At 37.5% G+C, this 26,955-nt stretch overlaps 1 long non-coding RNA gene across 1 annotated transcript in view; it reads left to right on the top strand.

Annotated features, from left to right (window-relative positions):
• The window catches only part of LOC117803772, a 37,524-nt gene that overhangs the window by 4,599 nt on the left and 5,970 nt on the right, over nt 1-26,955 (top strand). The window lies entirely within an intron of this gene.

The raw sequence follows: 26,955 nt of genomic DNA, 5'->3' as shown, positions 1-26,955 counted from the left end.
TTGGAAACCTGAAGTGTTAGGTATAATTTAATCTTTATAAAAAATTTTTTTAGATTATTAAAAAAACCCTGTAAAACCTTTTTTCATTATCCAAAAATAATGAAAATCCAACAAAGCAGACCAAAACAAACAATTCCCTTATTTTTATTTTTTGAGGAAATGTCAGCAAAATACTGAAGACAATTTTTCCCCTTTATTATTGTTTTTTTTATTATGATGTTAGTCACCATACAGTACATCATTAGTTTTTGACATAGTGTTCCATGATTCATTGTTTGCATATAACACCCAGTGCTCCATGCAATACGTGCCCTCCTTAATACCCATCACCCGGGTTAACCCATCCCCCAACACCCCTCCCCTCTAAAACCCTCAGATTGTTTCCCAGAGTCCATAGTCTCTCGTGGTTCATTCCCCCTTCTTTTTACCCCCCCTTCATTCTTCCCTTCCTTCTACTGATCTCCCTGCTATTCCTTATGTTCCACAAATGAGTGAAACCATATGCTAATTGTCTTTCTCTGATTGACTTAGTTCACTTAGCATTATCTCCTCCAGTCCCATCCATGTTGCTGCAAATGTTGGGTTATCTAGTTCTTTCTGATGGCAAAGTAATATTCCATTGTATATATGGACCACATCTTAATCCAGTCATCTGTTGAAGGGCATCTTCCACAATTTAGCTATTGTGGACAATGCTGCTATGAACATTGGGGTGCATATGGCCCTTCTCTTCACTACGTCTGTATCTTTGGGGTAAATTCCCAGTAGTGCAATGGCTGGATCATAGGGTAGCTCAATTTTTAACTTTTCAAGGGACCTCCACACTGTTTTCCAGAGTGGCTGTACCAACTTGCATTCCCACCAACAGTGTAAGAGGGGTCCCCTTTCTTCACATCCTCTCCAACATCTGTTGTTTCTTGCCTTGTCAATTTTTGCCATTCTAACTGGCATAAGGTGGTATCTCAATGTGTTTTTGATTTGAATTTCCCTGATGGCTAATGATGTTGAACATTTTTTCATGTGAAAATACTGAAGACATCTTCTGAGTAGGTTTTTTTGTTTTGTTTTGTTTTTAAAGATTTTATTTACTTATTTGACAGAGATAGAGACAGCCAGCGAGAGAGGGAACACAAGCAGGGGGAATGGGAGAGGAAGAAGCAGGCTCATAGCGGAGGAGCCTGATGTGGGGCTTGATCCCATAACGCCGGGATCTCGCCCTGAGCCGAAGGCAGACGCTTAACCGCTGTGCCACCCAGGCGCCCCTGAGTAGTTTTTTTTTTTTTTAAGTATTTATTTATTTATTTGAGAAAGGGAGAGAGAGATAGAGAGAGTGGGGGGAGGAGCAGAGGGAGAGGGACAAGCAGACTCTGCACTGAGCACAGAGCCTGATTCAGGGCTTGATCCCCTGACCCTGAGATCATGACCTGAGCCAAAATCAAGAGTCAGATACGTAATCAACTGAGCCACCCAGGCGCCCCTGAGTAGTTTTAAATATGTAAAATGTTACAGGTAGGGACATAGCAGGAGGTCGGAGTAGAAGCCCATTTCAACATGTTATCCCTCATCTTTGTTGTTATTTTCATTTTTATCTGGATAGAAATATTTGGTACATATTGGTATTTATACTGCCACAGAAAAATAGAAATGATATTTTATAATTGTTTCAATTGATTTGATTATACCACCCATTCTGCTCAGATTAACAATCAAATTTCTTTATGAAAATTTTATTTATTTATTTGTCAGAGAGAGGTGCACAAGCAGGGAGAGCAGCAGGCAGAGGCAGAAGCAGACTCGCTACTGAGCAAGGAGGCTGATGTGGGACTCCATCCCAGGACCCTGGGATCATGACCTGAGCCGAAGGCAGACGCCTAACTGACTGAGCCACACAGGCGCCCTGTCAATCGAATTTATAAGACATAATAGGCTGCATCCATTTTTAGGTTTATTTTTCTTTGGGAAAACATACAGCATAGGTACCAAGAAAGCATGTAGTGGAAGAGCAGAGCAGAAGTTTCATGACTTAGGCAGGGCTTCCAGATGTCACTGTGCCCCTGGTATTCCTGTTGGTGGTGTGGGACAGGACCAAGGGGGTGTGGGCAAGCTCAGTTACTGGGAGCTGTCAGCTTTGGGGTCCTTCAGTCTTTATACCTTGCTAAGGTTGGGAAATAAAGAGTAAATATGGAGGCCAAAATATCCATTTCATTGTTGATGTAGTCAATGGACTTGGCTTGAGGTCTGTTACCCAAGTGGGGCTTAATACTGAGAGCCCTGTCTAGTCCAAGGGAAATGCTTTCCCTGGATAAGTTTCATGATGTGGTGGCATAGAGCAGAGCTCGTGCTTTCTGTAAGCAGGCTCAAAGCTCCTTCTGTGAAGGTATTTCCCTTTTTTTTTTTTTTTTGTTTACATTTGTTTTATTGAGGCAAAATTCACTTAACATTTACTATTAAAATATAATTTATTGAGGTGAAACTCACATAACATAAAATTAATCATTTTAAAGAACAATTCAGTGGCATTTAGTATATTCACAGTGCTCCTTAGCCATCAACACTATCTTATTCCAGAACATTTACTGTGTGCCAGGGACTTTTCTGAGTGCTTCACAAATATTAACTCATTTAATATATTTATGCTTACTAATGAGGATGTGTTATGTGAGTACATGAATACAAATCTTAGTGTATGACTATAGATCAGGACTTGAAAGTTTGTTTCCCCCCATTGATCTACTTTCTGTTCACCCTTAATTACTTCATTCGTTCATTTGGACTCATCTGTCCAGAGTGTCCTTTTCTTTGGCTGTGCCTCCATCTGTCCCTGCACTGCTAGGCTCTCCACTGCTATTCTGTGGCGGTGATTGTCAGAAAGTCCAAAATAACAGGGGCTAAAATGAGGTATAGCTTGCTTGCTTTCTGATTTTATTTATTTATTTATTTATTTATTTACTTACTTATTTATTTATAGAGCCCAAGCCAGGGGGAGGGGCAGAAGGAGAGGAAGAGAGAGAATCTCAAGCAGACTCTGAGCTAGAGCCTGGAGCCCAGTGTGGGGCTCTATCTCACAATCCTGAGATCATGACCTGAGCCGAAATCAAGAGTCCGACACTTAATTGACTGAGCCTCCCAAGTGCCCTGGCATAGCTTTATTTCTTACGTAAAAGTCTGGGTTTGCAGTCCAGGCTGGTGTGGTAATTTTAGTCATCAGCCACCCACGCTCTCAGCTTCTCTGCCGCTCCTGTGTTCTTACTATGCAGTTTCCACCTTGCAGACCAGACTGGCTCTAGCAACTCTCTCTGCATTTCAGCGGACAGGAAGGAGATAGGCAAGCCATTGCTTAAGGGCCTGTCCTTGAAATTGCACGCCCACTTTCACTTCTGTCCCAATGGCTAGAGCTAGTCACATGCAAGGTGGAGCTATCCCTGACAAATGTACCAGTCAGATAAGTCACTCCTTCTCTTCACTCTGGTGTGTGAAGGGGCAAAAGGAGGCCAGGGGTTACATTAAGTGGGCTCTCTTCACTGATGGGGAAGAAGCACAGCTCCCTAATCATGGGTAGTCGGCACAGTCTTAATGAACATGAGCAGATTTAGAGCCATTCAGTATGTAACTGGGGAGGGTGGGAAATGCGGTATCCAATAAACTATGGAAAAGTAGCTTTTAAGAGTACTTTATTAAAAAAGGCTGATATACATATAAGATAAAATTTTTTTCAGGCATTGTTGAATTTATTTTCAAGTTTTGGACAGAGTGTGATTATTTATATGATTGCTATTTAATCTGTCATAATGAGAGCAGCAGTCATACTAATAGCCTGTGGCTTGTACCAGCACTTGGAAATGTTAACACAGTAATGACTGTTTTCTACTGTTAGCAATAACCATCACAATAGGGTGTCACATTAACCTTTATCTCCTAAATCCTGTTCATATTTTAAAATTCAATCACTGGCTGAGCAGACACTGCTAGCTTTACTATATGAAACCAGTTGCTTTCATCTTTCTCCCTTTATTCATTCAGATCCTCTACCATAAGGGGAAACCATTAAGGAGAAGCTTCGTGTTTTCTTCATAAAGCCTCATTAAACATGGTCAGGAGGGAGATGTAGCCATCCTTTCCTCCTGGATTGGCTTTGGAAATCAGTTTCTAATTCAGGGGCTACCAAGAAAGGTAGCACTTAGGATGCTGTGGGTGCCATGTTTTTCTTTCTTCCTGACCTTTATGCTCTCTTCTACTCAGAGACAAAGTTAGGTTAAGACAGCTCACAGGGACACAGGGTCCATGGGCTGTGAGGAGGGCCTGGGGCTCTGGCATTTCAGCTAGACTAAGGGATTTGCTCATCCCACAGAGCAGCCCCTATTGTGCTCCCTCTCGTAGTTGATGAGAAGCCCATGGAAATGAGATTAGGGAAAGAAGGATGAGCGGGCAAGTCTAAGAAAGCAAGAAGGAGGTGATATGTGAGGCATGTGATGCCAAAGCTCCTGTTGAGATTCCAGTCTGCAGGCTAATTTATAAGAGCAGGCTCTGGGCCTCTCTGAACCTTTGACTCAATCCTGTGGTGCTAGGTGGCAAAGTCCCTGTGACAATACCCAGGGTGATGGAGACATGGTAGTTAATAATGGGGCGTCCATTTTTAATCATTTGGTAATTTAGCTCTTATCACCAAAGGAAAAAAAAATTACTACATTACTACCTTTTCCCTCTAAACCTTATCATTCTTCTCTGAGAATAGAAGTCAAAGTCCCAAAATTGGCCTACAGTCTGACATACTCTGACCCCATATTGCCTTTATGACCTCATCTCTCCCTCACCAATTACACTTCATTCCCATGGTCCCCCTTGCTGTTCCTTGAATGCTAAGCATGCTCCTGTCCTGGTGCCCTGGGGTCTGGCCTATAGATTGTCAGCAACTGGTTGGGAACTTGAAGGAAGGAGTGGCCAATGATGTCTAACGTTTTCTATGGAAACAAGGGGAAATATGGGACTGGAAAAAGTCATTTGATGAGTTCCGAGACTTTCTCTGTAGTGAAGGTGCTGGAAAATGGCTTTTGTGGTCAGTTATACAGATTGCCATTTTGTTATTGGAGACAAAATTCATAGGCGTGGTTATACTGTGAAAAGATAAGAAGGCACTATATGATTGAGAGGGTTGGCCAGATGCCAAAGAGCATTGATGTTCATCTGTTCCCATACACTAAGACCTACTATTAACTCTGGAGAACTAGAACCTTAAAAAACGTACTGAGCAATCAAGAAGGCTCTGTAGCCTGTGTGCTGAGATGGAATTGAGATCAATAGCCAGAGTTTTCTACCTCTTGTTAAGGATTCATGACCCTTTATAAAACTCTCTAATGAAGTTAGTTTGAGAAGCAAACCCTGTTAATTCCCTCACTAGTCTTAGAATTCACTCACCTCCATATTTAGTTTCCATGAGGTAAGCTAATCTCCAAAGTGTGGAAAAGCCTTTGGAGATCCTGGTTAGAAAGTATTTGCAGGCTGGGTGTTATACGCAACTAATGAATCATCGAACTTTACATCGGAATCCGGGGATGTACTGTATGGTGACTAACATAAGATAACAAAAAATCATTAAAAAAAAAAATAAAAGAAAGTATTTGCAGGGACACCTGGGTGGCTCATTTGGTTAAGTGTTGACTCTTGATTTCAGCTCAGGTCATGATCTCATGGGTCATCAGATGGGAGTCCTGTGTTGGGCTCCATGCTCACTGGGGAGTCTCCTTGCCTCTCTTTCCTTCTTCCTCTGCCCCTCCCCCACTTGCTCGCTAGCTCTCTCTCTCTCTCTAAAATAAATAAATAAAATCTTTAAAAAAAGAAAGTATTTGCGGATATAGGAATAATTTAACATTTGATGAGACAACGAATCCAGAATATTACTATTCAAATAGGGAGAAATAATGAGAATCTAATTATAGGAGAACATTTTAAAGATACCTACATGAGACTTATCATGAAGGCACAAACCCTCCACTGGCTCTCTCTGTAGCAGAATAAACCTTCTTTGGCTTTTCTGGTCTTCCCCAGCTCCTGAATCCACAGATCTTTAGCCGCAAGGCTAGATGAGAATTCATATTGTCCTGCCTTGAGCTGCACAGAAGCTCCTCAGTGAGACATCCTAGGAATCAGTCCCAATCAGTGTTAAGCAAGGAGACTCAATGGCTTCAGTTGCTGTCTTGGCCTAGACTAGAGACCATTTCCACTCATTGCGCTGTGGAACAACCGTCATGGTTACACTCCACCGTGGATATATTTAATATTGTCATCTGAGAGGAACAAATAATGGACAGCTGCTTTATTTCTCTGAAGCTCCACAAAGGAAGGAAATTTCAGAGCTTAGAGAGAAATCACATTTAATTGCTTCTTATGAGAACTATTACCATGGAAACACCACTTCTGTCATCCATCAGGAAGAAAGCTATTGTCAGGTATTAGGGGGACGTCCAGTGGACCTAATGGCTGATATGATTCTGGTCTTATGAAGGATTTCATTTTTTAAAAACGATGCTTGCAGTACATTTGTGCCTATTCCAAGGGGACCAGAGCCTTAATATGAATTGGGCAAATATAAAGTCAGTATTATTGTAGTGTGACTGTCAGAGCTCTGGCTCGGGAATCAGCAATGTAGAGATTCTAGTCAGATGCTCCTATGGCTTCTGGTGGTATGGAAGTCACTTAATTTCTGGACTCTCTGGTAATAATAACAACAAATCATTTATTGATTGCTTACTATGGCCAGAAATTTTACTAAATACTCTATATGCATTATTTCATTTATTCCTCTTGACAATCCTAAGATGAATATATTATCCCTATTTTATAGGAGGGGAGCATAGTCCTACAAAAGTTAAATACTTCCCAAGAGCCCAGTGCTCGTTAGTGGTAGAAGCTGGATCTAATCCCAGGTCAGTGTGGCCTTAGAACTCACTTCTATGTGCCAGCCTTAAGCTAATGAAAATTTAAGGAATATCTTGTAGTAGTAATCAGTGTGATGGACTGTGGGCTTCTACCTTTCATGCCAGGATCACTTATTCTCAGATTAAGATACATTTAGCAGGAAAATGATCTCAAAAAGCAAGAATTTGGGGTTTTATCTAGAAAAATGCAAATAGGAATTGAAGACAAGGGAAAAGATTAGACCTATTTCTAAAAGAAAAAAAAAAGGCTATGTGTCTTAGATTTTTTTAAAAAGTATCATTACTGAGGATATCCATGACAAGATTTGTTATTTTATCTAATCATTTGTCCTTCTTAAAGCATTTGGTGGTCAGGAAATATCTATAGATGAGTTGGAAATGAAACAAAGGGGAAGGTGTCATTCTGTGAGCATGACCTGCTGGTGGCAGTAACAGATCACAGCAATTGTCCCTTTCTACGTTCGGAATTCCAGGCACGTCTTAAAGCACAGAGCTTCCTGTTTTCCTAAGATTTCAAATCACAGGCTGCTGTTATGATAGCTCTAAAAATTGGCAAATCATTCTGGCTATCAATATGACTGACAGGATTATTTTCCAGAACATTTTATATTACCAGAGTTTTACATTCATTTCCCTCCCTCCCGTGGGTTAGAAGGGCACCGGTGGGTAGAAGAAGTAAAAAGGGTTGGATATTCAATTATTAATTAAATGAGAAGCGGTCAAGCCTTTTAAAAACTGATGGAATAGACCATTGAAATCAGTAACACCATCTTAGTTATTAACTTATGATTTTGTTGTAAGATGAAGATAGGTTTCATAAGCTCACTTTCGCACGGGATGAAAGATTTGTTGTTTTATTGAAAATGTGTTGAGAGACCTTCAAGAATGATTTTTCAGGTTTTCTCCATAAACATTATTTAGAGATTCTTTGACTTTCAGATGGCTTTGAAAACATGGAAACGTTAATGTTCGTTCCATAAGTACTAGAAGATAAATGAATGTTTTGGTTTTTCTATTTATGCCTAAGGAAGTGCTCATAAAGACAAATTGAAAATTTTGCAGTTTCTAAGCTTTAAGCCTTAACGAAGGCCAGCCTCAGGTCAGTGGCAGGAGCTGTCTCCCTTCAATGTTCCTGGATGCCCAGGTGTAGAAGGTTCACATGGTCAGACCGTGAAGCTTTGACCTGGGAGTTGCTTCCTCTCTAGGTGACTTTGCCCTGTGAGCTTCCCTGTCTCTGAGCCTGGTTTCTGGTTCTAGTGCCGCTGAGGAAGAAGACCTAGGAGAGCCACCTTTTTATTAGTACTGAGTCAGCAGACCACATCTAGGCTCCTCTGATGGGAGAGACAAACACTGAGGCTTAGAGGATGAGAGTACCTTGTAGGCACAAAGGATCTGCATGAACTGGATCTGGATGGAGCCATTTGACAGGAAAATGTGATCGACCTCGAGTTTCCTGTTGAGCCTTCAATCATTCCTATACCCTGAGATGTTGATGGCATCAGGCAAGTGCTCAACACATGTGAATGAAATGAAGAAATGAATGAATAAGGCAAATAATATTATTACAAGAGAACTCCTTTCATTTCTTCAGTAAGATGCTCTGTGTCTTACTCATTTATTCATTCATTTTCCATACATTGTTTGAAAACTTATGATAGTCTAGGCTTTTTGTTGAACACCTAGATTCAGAGATGCTTATTTTCATTTCTGCAGGTTCTGCCATATGTAATCTTGGTGTGAGGAATGAGTGTGGAATCTAAGTTTTAGAAAATAGTTGGCCAGTTGTAATGACACTTAAATAATCCGTTCTTTCACTGTTTTTTTTTTTTTTTTAAAGATTTTATTTATTTATTTGACAGAGATAGAGACAGCCAGTGAGAGAGGGAACACAAGCAGGGGGAGTGGGAGAGGAAGAAGCAGGCTCATATCAGAGGAGCCTGATGTGGGGCTCGATCCCATAACGCCAGGATCACGCCCTGAGCCGAAGGCAGACGCTTAACCGCTATGCCACCTAGGCGCCCCCCGTTCTTTCACTGTTGATGTGCTATGTCACCCATATCCTGTAGGTTTATTTCTGGACTTCTTCCGTTTTCTTTTTAATTACTATGTATTTACAAAGTGTATTGGTATTTAGAAGATCAAATTTCCCTATAGTACTCTTCTTTCTCAATATTTTATTGGTTATTCTATATCAATTATTTTTTTGGATGAGCTAAAATTATTGTGCCAAATTATTTTGGGGAAAAATATCTTTACAGTTTTTGTTCAGGTTTATGGGCTCTCTAGATATTCATGTCTTTTTTTATGTTCCTAAGAAATGTGTTGTTTATGTGGAAGAAAACACTAAACATTGCTGGCTTCCTTAGCAGTTCGTTATCGCTCCTCAGTCCTCACTGTTTGGAGATGCCTTCCTTTTTTTTTTTTTTTTTTTTAAGTTTTTTTTTTTTTTTTTGAANAGCAGGGGGAGTGGGAGAGGAAGAAGCAGGCTTCCAGAAGAGGAGCCTGATGTGGGTGGGGCTCAATCCCAGAACGCTGGGATCACGCCCTGAGCCGAAGGCAGACGCTTAACAACTGAGCCACCCAGGTGCCCCATGGAGAGGCCTTCCTAACCTTGCTATTTAAGTAGCATGTCCCCCTCACTCCCCATAACTCTTTATTTTGCTTTGTTTTTCTTTGTAGCACTTACTCTCCAGCCTATTTGCTTTACATTGTATATGATCTTTCTCCCCTGGTAAAATGTAAGCTTTGTGTGGGAGGAGAATAGATGTCCTATTCACTGTTGTATCTTCAGCTCTCAACACTGCCTGGCACGTTCTAGTATGAATGCTTGTTGTCTAACTTGTATCTATCACCCATCCCTTTCCAATTTTAGCATTTTGCCATGTTTGTTACAGATTTGTTTTTAAAGAAATAAAACAATATAGAGAGAGTTGAAGGCTGCTTTGTATTTATCCCCAATCCTATTCTTCCTCTTTTCTCTTTGAGTCAAAATTCAAAGTTTTTTAAAAAATAAATGTTCATGTGCTTTTGCTTTGTATTTATGTGATATAAACACTATATAGAAATGTTTGCTGTTATTATTTTCTATTGAAGTATAGTTGACACACAATGTTACTTTAGTTTCAGGTGTGTTTGCTCTTGTTTTCTTAATTTCATGGAGAATGTGTATATACGAATATCAGTAAATGTGTATATGTGTGTGACTATGTATGCATATATGTGCTTACAAATTGTCTTTTTTCACTTAGCCTTAGGTTCTAGGGATTTACCCATGCTGACATATGTATGCCTAGTTCTTTCATTTTAATATTGGGTTAATAAAACACAATTTATCTGTTCTCCTATTCGTGAACCTTTAGATTGTTGCCAATTCTTCTGCAATTACATGCATTGCTGCAGTGAAAATGCTAGTACATGTTGGAAGTGGATTGGCTGTGCATCTTTATCTTTATTAGGTATTGCCAAATTGCTCTGTAGAGTAGGTATACCCCAGCAAGGTCTGAGAACTTTCTTGTCCCACATCCCTGCCAACATTTGTGCTGAGAGACTGTCTTAGTCTGTTCAGGCTGCCAGAGCAAGTTACCATAGATTGGGTGGCTCCGAAACAACAAATTTATTTCTCACTGTTCTGGAGGCTGGGTGTCTGAGATCAGGGTGCAAGCATGGTCAGTTTCTGGTGAAGGTGCTCTTTGGAGTTGTGGACTATGACTTCTTATTGTATCCTCACAGGGTGGAGAGCAGAGAACTCTCTGGGGTCTCTTTGATAAGGGCACTAATCCCATTTACGAGGGCTCTACCCTCATGACCTAATCACCTCTCGAAGGCTCTACCTCCTAACATGGGGGTTAGGATTTCAACATAGGAATTTGGGGGGATACAAACATTCAGTTAATAACATAGACTTTGAAGTTTCCAATGTAATCGGTTTTAACTGAAATCTTTTTTTATTTTTGAATTTTCCTAATTACCAATCAGGATAGGTATATTTTCATGTGTTAAGTAGGGTGTTTGGATTTCCTCTTCTATAAATTGCCTGTTCATTCATGTTGTCCATTTCCTTGTTTTTCTTTCTGTTACTGATATATAAGGCTTTAAACATTTATTGATTTAATTTATTATTGACTAATATTGATTTAATTATTTTAACAAATAATATTTTAATTAATAATTAATTTTAATTATTTTTATTTACATTGATTTAATTATTTAATATTTTATTTAATATTTTAGATGGTTAGTGATCCTTTGTCAGTTGTATGAGTTACAAATGTATCTTCTTCCAGCAATTTGTATTTCTTTATATATAGAATTCTTAAATTTTAATATGACCAAATGTGTATTTTCCTTTTGAGTATGTGATTTCTTTTTGTTTGCTTACTTGCTCATTTATTGAAGAAATTCTTTCTTGCCCTGAAGTCATAAAGAGGTTTTACAATTTCTTCTAAAAGTTTTAAGTTTTATGTTTCACTAACTCTTTAATTCATCTGGAATTTATTTTTCCAAACGATGTGAAATGGGAATCCATATGTATTTTTTCTGCTTGCATAATTAATTGTCCCAATAATTATGAACAAATTCTTCCCTTCCAACTGGAGCGTAATGTTATACACAGTTCAAGTTTCCACAGTTGCATGCATAAGTTCTGCACTTTGCATTCTTTTATATTAGTTTGTTAACCTTACCCTAAAGAAATATCACATTCTCTTAATTAGCATAAGTTTGTAATAAGTCTTGACATATGAATGGAAAGCTTCACCTGTTAGGCTTAAAATTTGTACTGACTTGTTCTTGATGTTTTTCTCTTTTCCATGAATTTTAGTTTCAGCTTATAAAGCTTTACAGAGATATTGACATTGTTCTTTGGTTACTCATTCTCTCTTTAGTCCATTTTAATAGCAATACAAATGTTTTAAGAAAAATTTGAAAAGAATATCTTATCACCCCAGAAAACCACTATACAGTTGCATATTTTCTAGGATTCTGTTTTCTACACTAAATCTTAATTTTTTAATACTAAGCTTAGTTATCTCTTCTTGACTGGGGGAGTTTCTTCTCCCTGCTCCCACTCTTGTCCCTGACCCCCTTTCTTTTCTTCTTTCTGCTTCAATCTTTGAACATCTTCTAAGAGCTCAGCCCCAGCACATGTTATAAATTATAATCCCAATTTACAGCTATTTAAATACAGATTTTCTGAAAATAGCCCACATTGATCTTCATCCCCAAATCTTAGTAGTTGAAACCATGTTGTGATGTTTCATTCTTTTGAGCTGACATATGATGTAATCTTTCTACCTAGTGTTGTCTAGCCAAAGTCTTTCTCAAATCTTGAGTGAAACAACGTCAGTGGTTCTGAGATGCCTAACATCTAGGATGAACATTTACTCATTTCCTCTGGATAGGATGGTAAGATTCTCCATACCCTAAGATGCTGTAATTTTGTTGTCTCTTTGACTGTTAGTAAGCCTGCTAGCTGGACATACCCATAAAATGCCAGAGAAAAGCTTAGAACTTCTACTTGGCTTAAAATGCTGATGGGGTCATTTTGTGTTCTAGGAGTTTCTGTCCAGGTCAGTGTCAGTATCTTCTCCCTCCAGTAAATAAAAAAAAATGCAATTTTAATTGATGTTTGGACTGTACTAACGTGGATAAAATCCATGGAAACCTGGAAATATAAACAAGCTCTGGCAAGATGTTTCTAGATAAATACCAAATTCAAATTTGGGGGGTGGTGATGCTCTGCTGGAGATGAGCTCTTCTGCTGGGACTCAGCTTCACTTGTCTCTACGGAGAACTCTCGGTGCTCTGATAATCAGATTGGCTCAGCTTCATTCCCTCTCAGAGAGGATTTTGGTGTCTCCCTTGGAATGAATTCCATTGGACCCAGAACAGAATCCAATTTTCTCCTTCTTGTAGCATTGCCACATTGTGTTCCTTCACCACTGACTCAGGCTGGAAATTTTAGAGTTCTGTGCCATCAACCCCATTTTGAGAAGCACTGCCATGCCCCGTGGCCATGAGTAAAAATCTCGGTCAACAGAGCCTTTTTATTTCGTTTCCAAGCTCGCAGAGCTGATGAACGATACCTGTGTAAGATCTTTGATAGTTCTAGGACTAGAGAGACCTCTCCCATGAATACAAAGAATGGGATTTAAATATAACACTGTTTCTGTCACAGGACTAATATTCAGCATCTGTGTATACAATTTTTTCTTTTTAAAATTATGAAATACTTTAAAACATACAAGAAAGCATATAGTACAACATTGTAATAGCTATGTCTGTACATCTCATACAACTCTACACAGTCATAACATCTTGCTATGTTTGCTTAAATCTTTTTTCATTAAGAAATAAAACCTAACAACAACAACAAAAAAGAAATAAAACCTAACAAATATCGTAAACCTTCTTCTGACCTCATTCCTCTTCCCCGGAAGAATTAATATCCTGAATTTGGTGCTGACCATCCCCATACATATTTTTACATTTTGGCCATACATATATTTGTCCATAAAGTTTTTATAGTGTTGTTTTACAGGCTGTAAAACTTTATATAACTTTATATCAACCTAATCTTTCTACTCTACATATTAAAAAGAAGTTATGCATGCTGACACAAGTAGCACTAATTGCTGAGTAGTATTCAATTGTGTGAATATACCACAATTCATTATTTCTCCTATTGGTGAACATTCAGGTTGTTTCCTTTTTTTTTTTCCTATTAGAAGCAATGTTCCCAAATTTATTTTTGTCCATGTCTCTTTGTACACATTAACAAGACTTTCTCTCAGAGTGGAATCACTCAGCCATAAGATATGTCCATCTTTATGGGAAAATTACTCTCCAGAGTGGTTTGTGTCAGTCCATGTGGAGTGACATTGTTCTTATTGTTATTTAATTTCACATTCCTTTAACTACAAGTGGAACTGAGTATGTTATCATATTTTTATTGACTATTCAGACTTTTTCCTCAGAGAATTATCCACTTTAAACTTTAAATCCACTTAAATTTTAAACTTAAAATTGGACTTCCTCCTTTTAAAAATTGTTTTGGTCTGAATTCTTTACATATCCTGAATACTAATCTTTTGTAATGGCAAATATCTTCTTTCAAGTGACTTGTATTTTTACTTTGTTACTAGTATCTTTTGATGTACAGAGGTTTTTAGATTTAGATTTTCTTTACGGTTTTGCTTCTTGTATTTTGGTTAAAAAATTCTTTCCTACCCTAAAGTCATAAATACATTTTTCTTTATTTTAGTGTTTTCCTTTTTTACATTTAAGAATTTAATCTACCTGAAATTTATTTTCATGCATGTTGTTTAATAGGGATCTGATTTTTCTTTTTTCCTTTATGGATCACCATTTATTCCAGCACCATTTACTGACTAGTTGATTCTCTTCCCACGATTTTTTAGTGTTATCTTTGACAAATAGCAAGTTTTTATATTTCTGATTCTGTTTCTAGGCTCTCTGTTACCTCTCATTGATATACTTGGCTATCCCTGCACCAGTCCATGCTATTATTAATCACTATAGCTTAATGTCCAAATGTGTTCTTCTTCAAAATGCATTGGCTATTTTTTGGCTTTTTGCATTTACATATAAATTTGAGAATTAGCTTGTGAAGTTGCAACAAAGAACATTCTTGGTATTTTGCCTTTGCACCAACTTTTCTGGATTCATTTTGGGAGACTTTCTCTCGGTGATATTGGGGCTTCCCATCTATAAACATCACATACTTCTCCATTTATTTACTCCTTCAATAATGTTTTGTGACTTTTCTTCCATAAAAATATTGCACATAAATTGTAGGTTTAGCCCTTGGCACCAGGTAGTATTTACTGTTTGTGAAAGACATGATGTTAGAAATTACTGTTTGGTACTTGTTTTTTGCTGTTATTGTGCAGAAAAGTAGTTGATCTGTGCCGGTTGATCTTGTATGCCAGTAACTTGTTGAATTCTAATAGTTTACAATTCTCTGGGGTTATCTATTTTGTTAAATCATTCATGAATAATGACAGTTTCGCTATTCATTTGTAACTCATATCATTTTTTTCTTGTTTTCACTGTTAGCAGGGTCTCCCAGTACAGTGTTGGATAGAATCAGTGATAGTGGGCATCCTTTACTTATTCTACTTTAAAGAGAATGGGTCTAATATTTATCATTGAATAAGATATTTGCTGTAGGTATTTGGTTAATTCTCATTCTCAGATAAAGGACATTCTTTTCTATTCTTATTAATACAATTAAAAAATGATGAATGTATTTTCAGTTATAGCAAATGCATTTTCTGCAACTATTGAAAGTATCACATATCTTTCTTTGCTTTGTTAATGAGGTTAATTACGTAAATAAATTTTCTATTATTATACCATGTTTGTGTCTCTAGAATAAACACAGTTTAGTGAAGAGGAATTTTTTATGTATTCAGATTTGAAAGATTTTATTTTTTATTTAGTTTTTGGGGGGAAGGGCAGAGGGAGAGGGAGAGAATCTCAAGCTGATTCTGTGCTGAACATGGAGCCCCACACAGGGCTTGATCTCACCACCCTGAGATCATGACCTGAGCCAAAACCAAGAGTGGATGCTTAACTGACTGAGCCACCCAAGTGCCCCTATACATACTCAGATTTTAAGAAATATTTTTTTAATTTAAATTCAATTAGCCAATATATAGTACATCATTAGTTTTTGATTTAGTGTTCAACAATTCATTAGTTTCATATTACACCCAGTGCTCATCACATCACATGGCCTCCTTAATTCCCATCACCCTGTTACCCTACCCCCCACCCCCTCCCTTTCTGCAACCCTCAGTTTGTAAGAAACATTTTTTTAAGACTTTTGAATTTATGTTCATAAATGAGATTAGTTTAATTTTCCTTTGTCATATTCTCCATTAGTTTTGGTATAATGGTTACATTAGCTTCATTAAATGAACTGTAGAATTTGTCTTATCTTTCTATGCTCTGAAACATAAGATTGAGATTGCCTTCTTTGAGTATTTGCTAGAATTTGCCTATGAAACTCTTAGATTTGGTGTTTATGGCACACGTGTGTGTGCGTGTGTGTGTTTAAGAGGCATAGATTTTTTAAAACATTGAAACACTTTCTTTAATGATTATTGGTTTATTTAGATTTAGAAAATTTCTCCTTCAGTCACTTTTGGTAATTAATATTTTTCTAAAATTCATTTTCAAATAAATATCATTTTCAAATAACTGGCAAAAAGTTTTATATTTCTTACACTTTTTATTTTTTTTATTTTTATTTTTTTTTTAAGATTTTATTTATTTATTTGACAGAGAGAGAGACAGCCAGAGAGAGAGGGCACAAGCAGGGGGAGTGGGAGAGGAAGAAGCAGGCTCCCAGTGGAAGAGCCTGATGTGGGGCTCGATCCCATAACGCCAGGATCATGCCCTGAGTTGAAGGCAGACGCTCAACAACTGAGCCACCCAGGCGCCCCTCTTACACTTTTTAATATCTACTTCCTTTGTAGTTGTATCCCCTTTTTTATTCCTAGTATGTTTGCTTTTTTCTTTTTTCCTAATAAATCTTGCCACGGTCTATTTTTTTTTTAAATTTTATTTACTTATTTGACAGAGAGATATAGCGAGAGAGGGAACAAAAGCAAGGAGAGTGGGAGAGGAAGAAGCAGGCTTCCCGCTGAGCAGGGAGCCCAATGCGGGGCTCGATCCCAGGACCCTGGGATCGTGACCTGAGCCAAAGGCAGACGCTTAATGGCTGAGCCACCCGGGCGCCCCCACAGTCTTTTTTTTTTAAAGGCTTATTTATTTTAGAGACAGAGAGCATGTGAGTGGGGGGAGGGGGAGGGGGGAGAGAATCCTCAAGCAGACTCCCCACTGAGCATGGAGCCTGAAGTGAGGCTCCGTCTCATGACCCTGAGATCATGACCTGAGCCGAAACCAAGAGCTGGGCACCCAACTGACTGAGCCACCCACGTGCCCCATGTCTATTTTATTAGTCTTTAAAAAAAAACCTCAACATTTGGTTTTGTTGGTTATGCTATTAACTTCTTGTTTTCTGATTCATTAATTTCTGTTCTTATTTTACTTATTATTTATGTTTCTTTGGGCTTGCTCTGTTCTTTTTCTAACCTTTTAAGTTGAATACTTTGTCCATTCACTTTCAGTATTTCTTCTTAAGGCAAACATTTATAGGGCTTCCTAAAGGAAGAAATGACCCCAAATACCAGGCTCACCTTCTGGAGTTCCTTTTCCTGGGTCTTGGCTGTGTCAGTCTTCATGGCCTCCTTACAATCTCCAAACCATTCAAGTAGACTTGCTTTGTTGAGGTATATTGTTGAAGTCATTGTTGTAAATATTGCTGAGGTAATTATTGAGGTATAATCTATATACAGTAAACTGCATATGTGTAAAATGTACAGTTTGATGAGTTTTGATATATTTGTATAACCATAGGACAATTACCAAAATCAAAATAATAAACATATTTATCACCCCCAAAAGTTTCCTTGTGTCCCTTGGTAATCCCTTCTTCCCTACCCTCTGCCTCATCCCAACTCCCCATCTTCATGCAACCACTGATCTACCTTCTGTCACTGTAAACTAGTTTGCATTTTTAAAAAATTTATATAATGGACATATTTACTATTTTTTCTGGATTCTTTCACTCAGCATAATTATCCTAATATTTGCCTGTGTTGTTACATCTATCAGTAGTTCAATCCTTTTTAAAACTGAGCAGTACTCCATTATACACACACACACACACACACACACACACACACACACACACACAACCACAGTCTGTTTATTCATTCACCTATTAGTGGGCATTGGATTATTTCCAGTTTGGGGCTCTTACAAATAAAACTGCTATGAATATTTATGTAAACGTCTTTTGTGTGGACATATTCTTTTATTTCTTTTGGGCAAATACCTAGGCATGGAATAGTTGGGTCCTGTGGTAGGGGTGTGTTTAAAAGTATTTTGCCTTGTTCTTAGCAGGATAGTCAGTGGTATTACTTAAGTTATTATTATAAGAAGTAGAAGTTTACTATATTTTTTTCTTGTATGTTTGTGGTTTCTTTTTTGTTTGTTTGTTTGTTTGTTTCTTTCTTTCTTTCTTTTTCTATTCAAGTTTCTGATTCCACTGGAATTTCTTTTGGTGTAAGGAGTGGGGTGTCTAGCTTATTTTTCTCTAGATGGTTATTCAATTGTCCCAATACCATTAATCCCATACATTTGGCAGTAATGTAAATAAATTGATACTGAAAGTGTGCTTTTAAAACTCATTAGAATACTGGAAGAAGACTTGGAAATCTTGTTAACCAAAATAAACAGAAACAGAGGTTTGTGGGATGGTTGGATAGGCAACAGGGAAGTGAACCATTCCCAAATGAAACATTAATTATGGTTATTTTGAGGATATTTTTTACCATACTTAATAGAAGAACAGAAAACAAAAGACATGTTAACCTCAAATATTTATCACAGACAATAACTTTATGTAGTCTGTACTTTTTCCTAATAAGAATTATGAAATTTAAGAAAACAAAGTTGTTATTTTGAATTTTAATCATGTTAGATGTGAAATGATTAAAAAATGATTTGGTCTTTCAAGTAGACCAGTGTGAAAATGTATAAAACACGGACTTGTTGCAATTCTCTTACATGATTCATAGTTTAGAAACAAACATTTCTCCTTTTTTTAATTTCCTGATAATTTCCCAAGTTAAGATAAATCATCCATGAAGTGGCAAAATTGCATTTCTCCACTGGAAAAAGAAACTGCTACTGCTAGTTCTTTCAGATTTGATTCCCAGTATATGTGGTATGAACTTTTTGATTACCATACTAATAAAGATAATTCTTGAATATTGTTATTTTCGATTGCAACCTTATTATAATTACTTTAGAGGAAGGATAACTCTTGCTCAAGAACTGTGGATTGTACCTGGGATTTAAATATTTAACATTTTCATAAGAAAATGAGCTTAATATAATGCATGATTTGTGCAAAATATAAATTTGCTTTTAAGAAGATTACATGAACTCGTTTCAAATACTGCAGACTCTGTTATAAATTTTTTTCTGTATGACTTCTCTAAGCTTTGAGCTATCTTAATCCAAAAGTGTTTTAATTTCTTCATTCAGCTAGCATTTGTTTATTCATTTACTCAATAGATGTTCATTGATACTATGAATGAGGCCTAGCCACTGTTGTGGATATTGAGGATACAGTGTGGAACAAATATAGACAAGGTCTCTCATTTTATGGGCTGTAGGTTCTAGTGGGATAAACAGACAATAAACACACAAATACACAAGTAAGATAATTACAGGTAATAACAGATACTGTGAAGAAAATTAATTGTGTAAGATGAGGGAGAATGACTGAGGTGGGCAGCATACAAGAGCATAGCTCCCTATTACATACTGATGACCAGTGCCAGACCCTTTGAACTACATGAATCCAAAATGGTGCCTAAGGTGGGCTTTGGAGAAGGGCAGACCCAACCTAGGTCTGCCTGGTTAAATCCTAGGTCTGCCTGGAGGCAGATTTATCATGAGTTAATGTTGCTTCAGCCTCAGAGCCCCTCCCTTACATAGCCCTTGTGAGGGAAGGGGGTTGCAGAGTGTTCTGGATGGTGAGGGAAAGCCAATAGCACTCAGGACACATTTTGTATGTAATATTCCAGTGGAATTGTCAAAGTCTCTCTCAGAAGAAAAGGACTTTCATATCTAAGAGTCAAGTAATCAGTGGTGGTTTTTATTTTATTCGGAATATTCACTTTCATACGTACTTTTGTATTTGTACATTTGAATTCTATTTCTTTGAGAACCTTCCTAATCCAACTTGGATTAGCTTTAAGCCCTGCGAAACTTGGGTTTGTTCCTATCTTGGCCATTGTCTATCTGTATGACTCTGGGTAGGCTATTGAAATTCACTGTGCTCCAGTTTCCTTGTTTATAAAATGGGAATCATCAGGTTGTATGAGGATTAAATGAAATTAAATAATATTTTAAATGTTATGTGCAACATCTGGCATATAGTAAGTGGTTACATAATAAGTGGTTATTAAGCTATTAAGTTGTAACAAAAGCTATTATTATAAATTATAATTATAAACCCTCAAAGGATTTATAATTTTGGTGGACAAAAAAAATCAGCAGACATAGGTCCATAGGATACTTGTATACAGAACAGTATAGAAGCTGAAGATGTGGGCTCTAGAGTCAAATAAACCTATTTAAGTCCTAGGTCTATGACTTATTTGCTGTGTGGCCTTAAGCCAGTCACTTAAATTCTCTGAGCCTCAGGTTCCTTATTGATAAAATGGGGATAATATTGGTGCATGGAAAATCTTTAATAACATTAAGGTATTTATTCATTCATTCATTCATTCATTCATTTATTTTATTTAACATTAAGGTATTTAAATTAGAGAAATTCTCTCACTTAAGCACAGGAGGCCTTCATGAGAATGTCTATTGCTTCTCTGTTTGCAATGGAGAAAATTGGAAACAACCCAATTTTTAAAACAAGTTTTACTACTCATACAATGGAATATACAGGAATTAAAATGAATGAACTAGATCTATGGTTTTAATAATAATAAACCTAAAAGCATAATATTGACTAAGAAAAAACAAATTATGCAATGTTATGTACACTGATGACACTCATGTTAAATTTAAAAACTCACATAAAATATTACCATATATTGTTTATGAATATATATGTTTTGATTATCTATTGCTTCATAACAGACCACCCTAAAACTTATGGCTTACATTAACAAAAATTATGTTTGGCCTGAAATTCTGCAATCTGGGCTCAAGTCAGCTGGGAGTTCTGCTGGTTTTACTAGTCACTTGGTGGCTGGCAGGTCATCTGGAGCTGGCGTCAGTGGCACCTGGGACAGCTGGATTTTTCCTTTCTCCATGTAGTTTTGGGACTTCTCACTCCCATATAGCCTTTACATGTGGACTCTACATATGGTCTTTCACATAGACTATGTTTCTTACATGGCAGGTCAGGGCTCCCAAGAGTGCAAAAGTAGAAGCAGCCAAGAATTCTTAAAGCCTAGGCATGGAACTGGCCCAGTGTCAATCCCATCACTCACAGACCAGCTCAGGCTATAGGGAGAGTGTGTCTACTGAATGGTGTGAATTCTAGGAGGTGTGGTTCATTGGAGGCAGCTAATGTAACAGAACACTACAGTGTGTGAGGGTGTGAGTGAATGTGTAATGAACATAATGTAGTCAGGATTCACAAAAATTTATAATATTAGTTGCCAGTGGCCCCGAAGGGAGAGTCACGGGACTGGAAAAAAAGAATTTCCAGTTGTATTTCTCTAAAACTCAATCTGAAATAAACATGACAGGTATTATAACATTACCCTTCATACTTTTTTTTAAACTAAAAATTTCAATAAACTGTAGTCATTATTAATATATAGGGAGGTTAAGCGAATTCAGTAAAGTTGCAGGATAAAAAAAATCAATGTACAGAAATCTGTTGCATTTCTATACACCAATAATGAAGCAGCAGAAAGAGAAATTAAGAAAACAATCGCATTTACAATTGCACCCAAAATAATAAGATACGTAGGAATAAGTCTAACCAAAGAGGTGAAAGACCTGTACTCTGAAAATTATAAAACACTGATGAAAGAAATTGAAGATAACACAAAGAAATGGAAAGACAACCCATGCTCATGGATTAGGAAAACAAATGTTAAAATGCCTGTACTATCAAGGCAATCTACACATTTAGTGCAATCCCTATCAAAATACAGCATTTTTCACTAGTTTTTAAAACTAGAACAAACAACCCTAAAATTTGTATGGAACCACAGAAGATCCCAAATAGCCAAAGCAACCTTGAAAAAGAAAAGCAAAGCTAGAGGCATCACAATTCCAGACCTCAAGTTATATTACAAAGCTGCAGTAATCAAAACAGTATGGTACTGGCACAAAAACAGACACATAGATCAGAGCAACAGAATAAAAAATCCAGAAATAAACCCACAAATATATGGTCAATTAGTCTTCAACAAAGCAGGAAGGAACATCCAATGGGAAAAAGATAGTCTCTTTAACAAATGGTGTTGGGAAAACTGGACAGCAACATGCAGAAGATGAAACTGGATCATTTTCTTACACCATACACAAAAAAATTCAAAATGGATTAAAGACATAAATGTGGGACCTGAAAGCATAAAAATCCTAGAAGAGAACACAGGCAGTAATTTCTCTGACATTGGCCATAGAAACTTTTTCTAGATAGGTCCCCTGAGGTGAGGGAAACAAAAACAAAAACTATTGGGACTACATCAAAATAAAAAGCTTCTGCACAGCAAAGGAAACAGTAAGACTAAAAGGCAACCTATGGAATGGGATAAGATATTTCCAAATGACATATCCACTAAAGGGTTAGTATCCAAAATATATAAAGAACTGATACTACTCAACACCCAAAAAACAAATGATCCAATGAAAAATGGGCAGAAGACATGAACAGACATTTCCCCAAAGGAGATATACAAATGGCCAATAGACACATAAAAAGATGCTCATCACTTATTATTAGAGAAATGCAAATAAAAGCTACAATGAGGTATCACCTCACACCTGTCAGAATGGCTAGAAACACAGTACAAGAAACAAATGGTGTTGGTGAGGATGTGGGAAAAAAGGAATCCTCGTGTACTGTTGGTGGGGGTGCAAACTAATGGTGCCACTGTGGAAAACAGTATGGAGTTTCCTCAAAAAGTGAAAAATAGAACTATAAATTCAGCAATCACACGACCAAAGAATACAAGAACACTAATTCAAAGAAATACATGCACCCTATGTTTATAGCAGCATTATTTACAATAGCCAAGATCTGGAAGCAGCCCAAGTGTCCACTGAGGAGTGGATAAAGATGTGATATATATATATATATATATATATATATATATATATATATGGTGTGAGATATATAGATCTAAAATATATGAATCTATAATTTAGATCTATGTAATGGAATATTACTAAGTGTCAAAAAGAATGAAATTTTGCCATTTGCAATGACATGGATGGAGCTAGAGATAATGCTAAGTGAAATAAGCCAAAGAAAGACAAATATATGTTTCTCTCATGTGGAATTTCATAAATTTTAAAAAAACAAGCAAAGGGAAAAAATAAGAGACAGAGAGACAAAGCAAGAAACAGACTCTTAACTATAGACAACAAACTGATTTGTGAGGGGATGGGTGAAATAGGTGATGGGGATTACAGAAGGCACTTGCGATGAGCACAGGGTGATGTATGAAGTGTTGAATCATCATATTGTACACCTGAAAGTAATATAACAGTGTATGTTATGTTAACTAACTGGAATTAAAATAAAAACTTAAAAATAAAATAGATAAATACGGAGGTTTAGGTGCATAATCCAATAATCTGGCATGCTTTGTTTCTAGGAACAATGTCTTTCCTTCATACCAAGGCTCTTTGCATGGGAGCAGAGCTCTTCTGATTATCACAGAAACAGGCAACCTCAAGGTCAAAGTTTTAAATGTGCTGATTGAATGTAGCTTCATAAACAGTATGATATTGAATGTTGAGGTTTATAGTGTGATGAAAGCAAATGTGCTTATAATTATTCAGTTCATCCAAGATTTCACTGTATCATTGGAGAACAGCACAGAGTGGCATAAATGACAGGCTGTGCACGAGGCTCTTAGAAACATGAAGCTCAGGGGCGCCTGGGTGGCACAGCGGTTAAGCGTCTGCCTTCGGCTCAGGGCGTGATCCCAGCGTTATGGGATCGAGCCCCACATCAGGCTCCTCCACTGGGAGCCTGCTTCTTCCTCTCCCACTCCCCCTGCTTGTGTTCCCTCTCTCGCTGGCTGTCTCTCTCTCTGTCGAATAAATAAATAAAATCTTAAAAAAAAAAAAAACATGAAGATCAATGTGGGCTGCAAACATCAGTGAAAGCGTCAGGAGGATGTGCGATGTGAATTAGACCTTGGCGATTGGGTAGGTTTGGACAAGTGGATCAGTTAGCTCAGGATTCAAGGTGTCAGAGGAAAGGTGAAATGTTCTAGAAGAGTGAGAATCCAAGTGTAAGAGTTTGGGTAGGGGGACATATGGAGGTCCTTAAGAAGAACCTCAATGAAGTGTTGAAGAGTCAAGCGCATTTGAACAATAACATAAGATTTGAAATTTCATTTAAATGAAAAACTTTATTTGTATTGAAAAATGGTGTTATATTTTGTCCCTGTTACTAGTTAATTTTATATTCCAGCTGGCTAAGCGTTTGTCCCTGAAGTGAAAAAATAGAGAAAGCAATTATTCCATGTTGGCACTGAATCCTTGGGTCACAAGTCTGAGAAGTGACTTAGCCAGTCATGACTTGCCCAAACAATTAAGACTGGGGCTGACTCATTAGTGGCCTGTTTTATTAATAAATGGTTATTCAACTAACAGAAAGGGAATACTTCCCAGATGATGAGTATGCCTAGAAACCAACTTAATAGGCCTTCGGTAGCCCTGAATGTTAGGGCAAGAACTGCCCACGGAAGTGGGGGTGTCTACCACACTCTAGGCAGTATCTGTAGACAGTAGATCCTGCACTGAAATTTGTGCCTGTATGGCTGGACAGGGGAATGAGAAGTTTCAATAATGAAATGGAGGGAGTTTTAAAAATATTTAAATATTGAACAAACAAAACATTCCTTTAAGAAGAGAGTTTCATGTAACTGCTCTGTTTAGGCAATTTGAATTAACAGCCTCCTGCCCCACATAAGCCTGGGGCAGTGTTGGGGCAGCCATGATTTAACACCCCTTTAAAGAATGGACATCAGAGAGTAACAGGTAGATCATTACAGACAACTTCAGGAGCCAAGAGCCAAGGACCATGGGCAGGTTAGAGTCCAGGAGAGGCCAACAGGCAGAGTGTGGCAAATTAGACATCTAGCCAGGACCAGTTGAGCTTTGTGTTACTGCGGGAGAAAGCTGGTCTCTGGTGACTCACTTCGGACCAAGTATTTATGTATTGTTCTACCCTGGCTGACAAAACTTGGGTTCTGTTTGTGTATTGTTCTTCAATGGCTAACACTTGGGTGATAGTTGTAGAAATGCTAGCAGGATGCATGAAGTGCTTAAGTTAGTCTCTTGAGATAAAATTTATTAATCCCCTGGTCCCTTCCCTTCCTTTCTGTTCTGAGTCCCTTCCCTTCTTTCCCCTTCTCTCCCCTCTTGTCTTCCCCTGTCTTCCCCTCCTCTCCCTTCCTTTCCTTTCTCTTCCCCCACCATAAGTTTAATAAAGATAGTGGAACTTTTAAAGCTGTGTATGTAGTTTTCATGTGGGTAACTCTAATTACACATCAAAACTAATGAAGTCAAAATGTCATGATAAGTTTTGGATATAAGATTAATGGCAAATTGTGACATTTAATACACAATTTAAGTCAATGATCTCTGAAGATTTTTGATTATGTAAGTTATAAATCCATCACAATTTTTGAGTATGCACCCCCACTATATGGAATTTATTTATTTATGCACTATATACGTTTACTACTGTACTAATTGAATTGAAGTTCTTATATATTTTTTCCATACTCTAATGGATCAACTTGTATATTTTAGGGATACATGAATCCCCTCCCCCACCAATCCCACGAGCTTCACATAATGGTTTAAATAGTTAACTAGTTTAAAGAAAGAGGTTTAAAATTTTTTTTTTCTTAATCTTGATCATGGGAGAAGAACTGATCTATAATTTTCAGCATTTAATGTTATCAATATTGTGCTTTCTGAGCCTACCCCTGATCTCATAAAACCAATAAATAAAATCTCAAGAAACAGTGAGGTGGAATAGGAGAGTCCTTCTGTTCGCAGGTGGTGTAAGGCAAGAAGTCAGGGACAGAGGAAAAATTCTTTTTAAATTTAATTTTAATTTTATTGTGTATCTACCTTGTGTCAGGCATCGGGGACACCAAGCTATAGAGGAAATGGTCTTTCTCTTTAAGTTGCTTATAAAAGTCTTAGTAACTTAGAGAACTTCATCTTTTTTGGTAGAAAGAGCCAGATAACCCCAACCATGTAAGTGTTAGCTAAATCCACATGAAAGGGAGCAATGAGTAGAAACAGAAAAGTTATTAACACAGATTAAGGAATATTAGTTGACTATTCTGTGCCAGCTCTTTTATATATGTCATCTCCTTTGATACTCTCAGGAATTCTGTAAGGTAGGCATTGCTATCACCATTTTACAGAGGAGAAAATGCAAGCTCATATACATGAAGGAGTTTGCATAAGGTCAATAGCCAATAAGTGGAATAGCTAGGATTCCAATCCGATATAGTTACCATTTATGGAGTGTTTCAGGCAGTGATGAGTGCTTTATTTATATTATCTTATTAAGTTGCCAGAAAAACCCTATGAATTGCTATTATTTTGCCCAGTTTACAAATAAGGAACTGGGATCTGGAGAGCTGCTCATGGTGCACAACCACCAAGTCGTATGAGGGTCATTTGACCCCTTTCTTTGATTTTGCTTCTTTTGATGATGGAACAAGGTGTCAGGGCAAGGCTGAGACAGACCAAGAAGCCGACGAGCAGCCTGTGGTGTGAAGGGAGTGCTCTAAATGGGAATTGCTTGCTTAGAGGCTCATCTATAGCAAAAGCAATATAGCATGTATGTAAATACTTGGACATACTTTAGCTAAATGTCCAGTAAATTCACTTTTAATTTTACCCATAGGTTTTCCCAGGAAACTTCTAGGTATAAAGGCCCAATTTAAGAACGATGGCAGGACATTGTGTCTGACATAAATTTTACTGACTGTACTGACCATCTCCACCATGGTGCCCAGATCACTGGTGCCCTGGCTGACAGAAACCCCCTACTGGATTTATTCTGCCTCCTTGGAAGGATAATGTTAATCATATTTATTTCTAGCCTGTTCTTAAAACTTGTCATCCACATTCATTCTCATTATCCTTCCTGCGGTCTTCTGAGTCATCTCACCTG

Source organism: Ailuropoda melanoleuca, chromosome 9 (assembly GCF_002007445.2).
Source record: "Ailuropoda melanoleuca isolate Jingjing chromosome 9, ASM200744v2, whole genome shotgun sequence".
NCBI lineage: Eukaryota > Metazoa > Chordata > Mammalia > Carnivora > Ursidae > Ailuropoda > Ailuropoda melanoleuca.
This window is presented reverse-complemented; position numbering and strand designations above follow the sequence as displayed.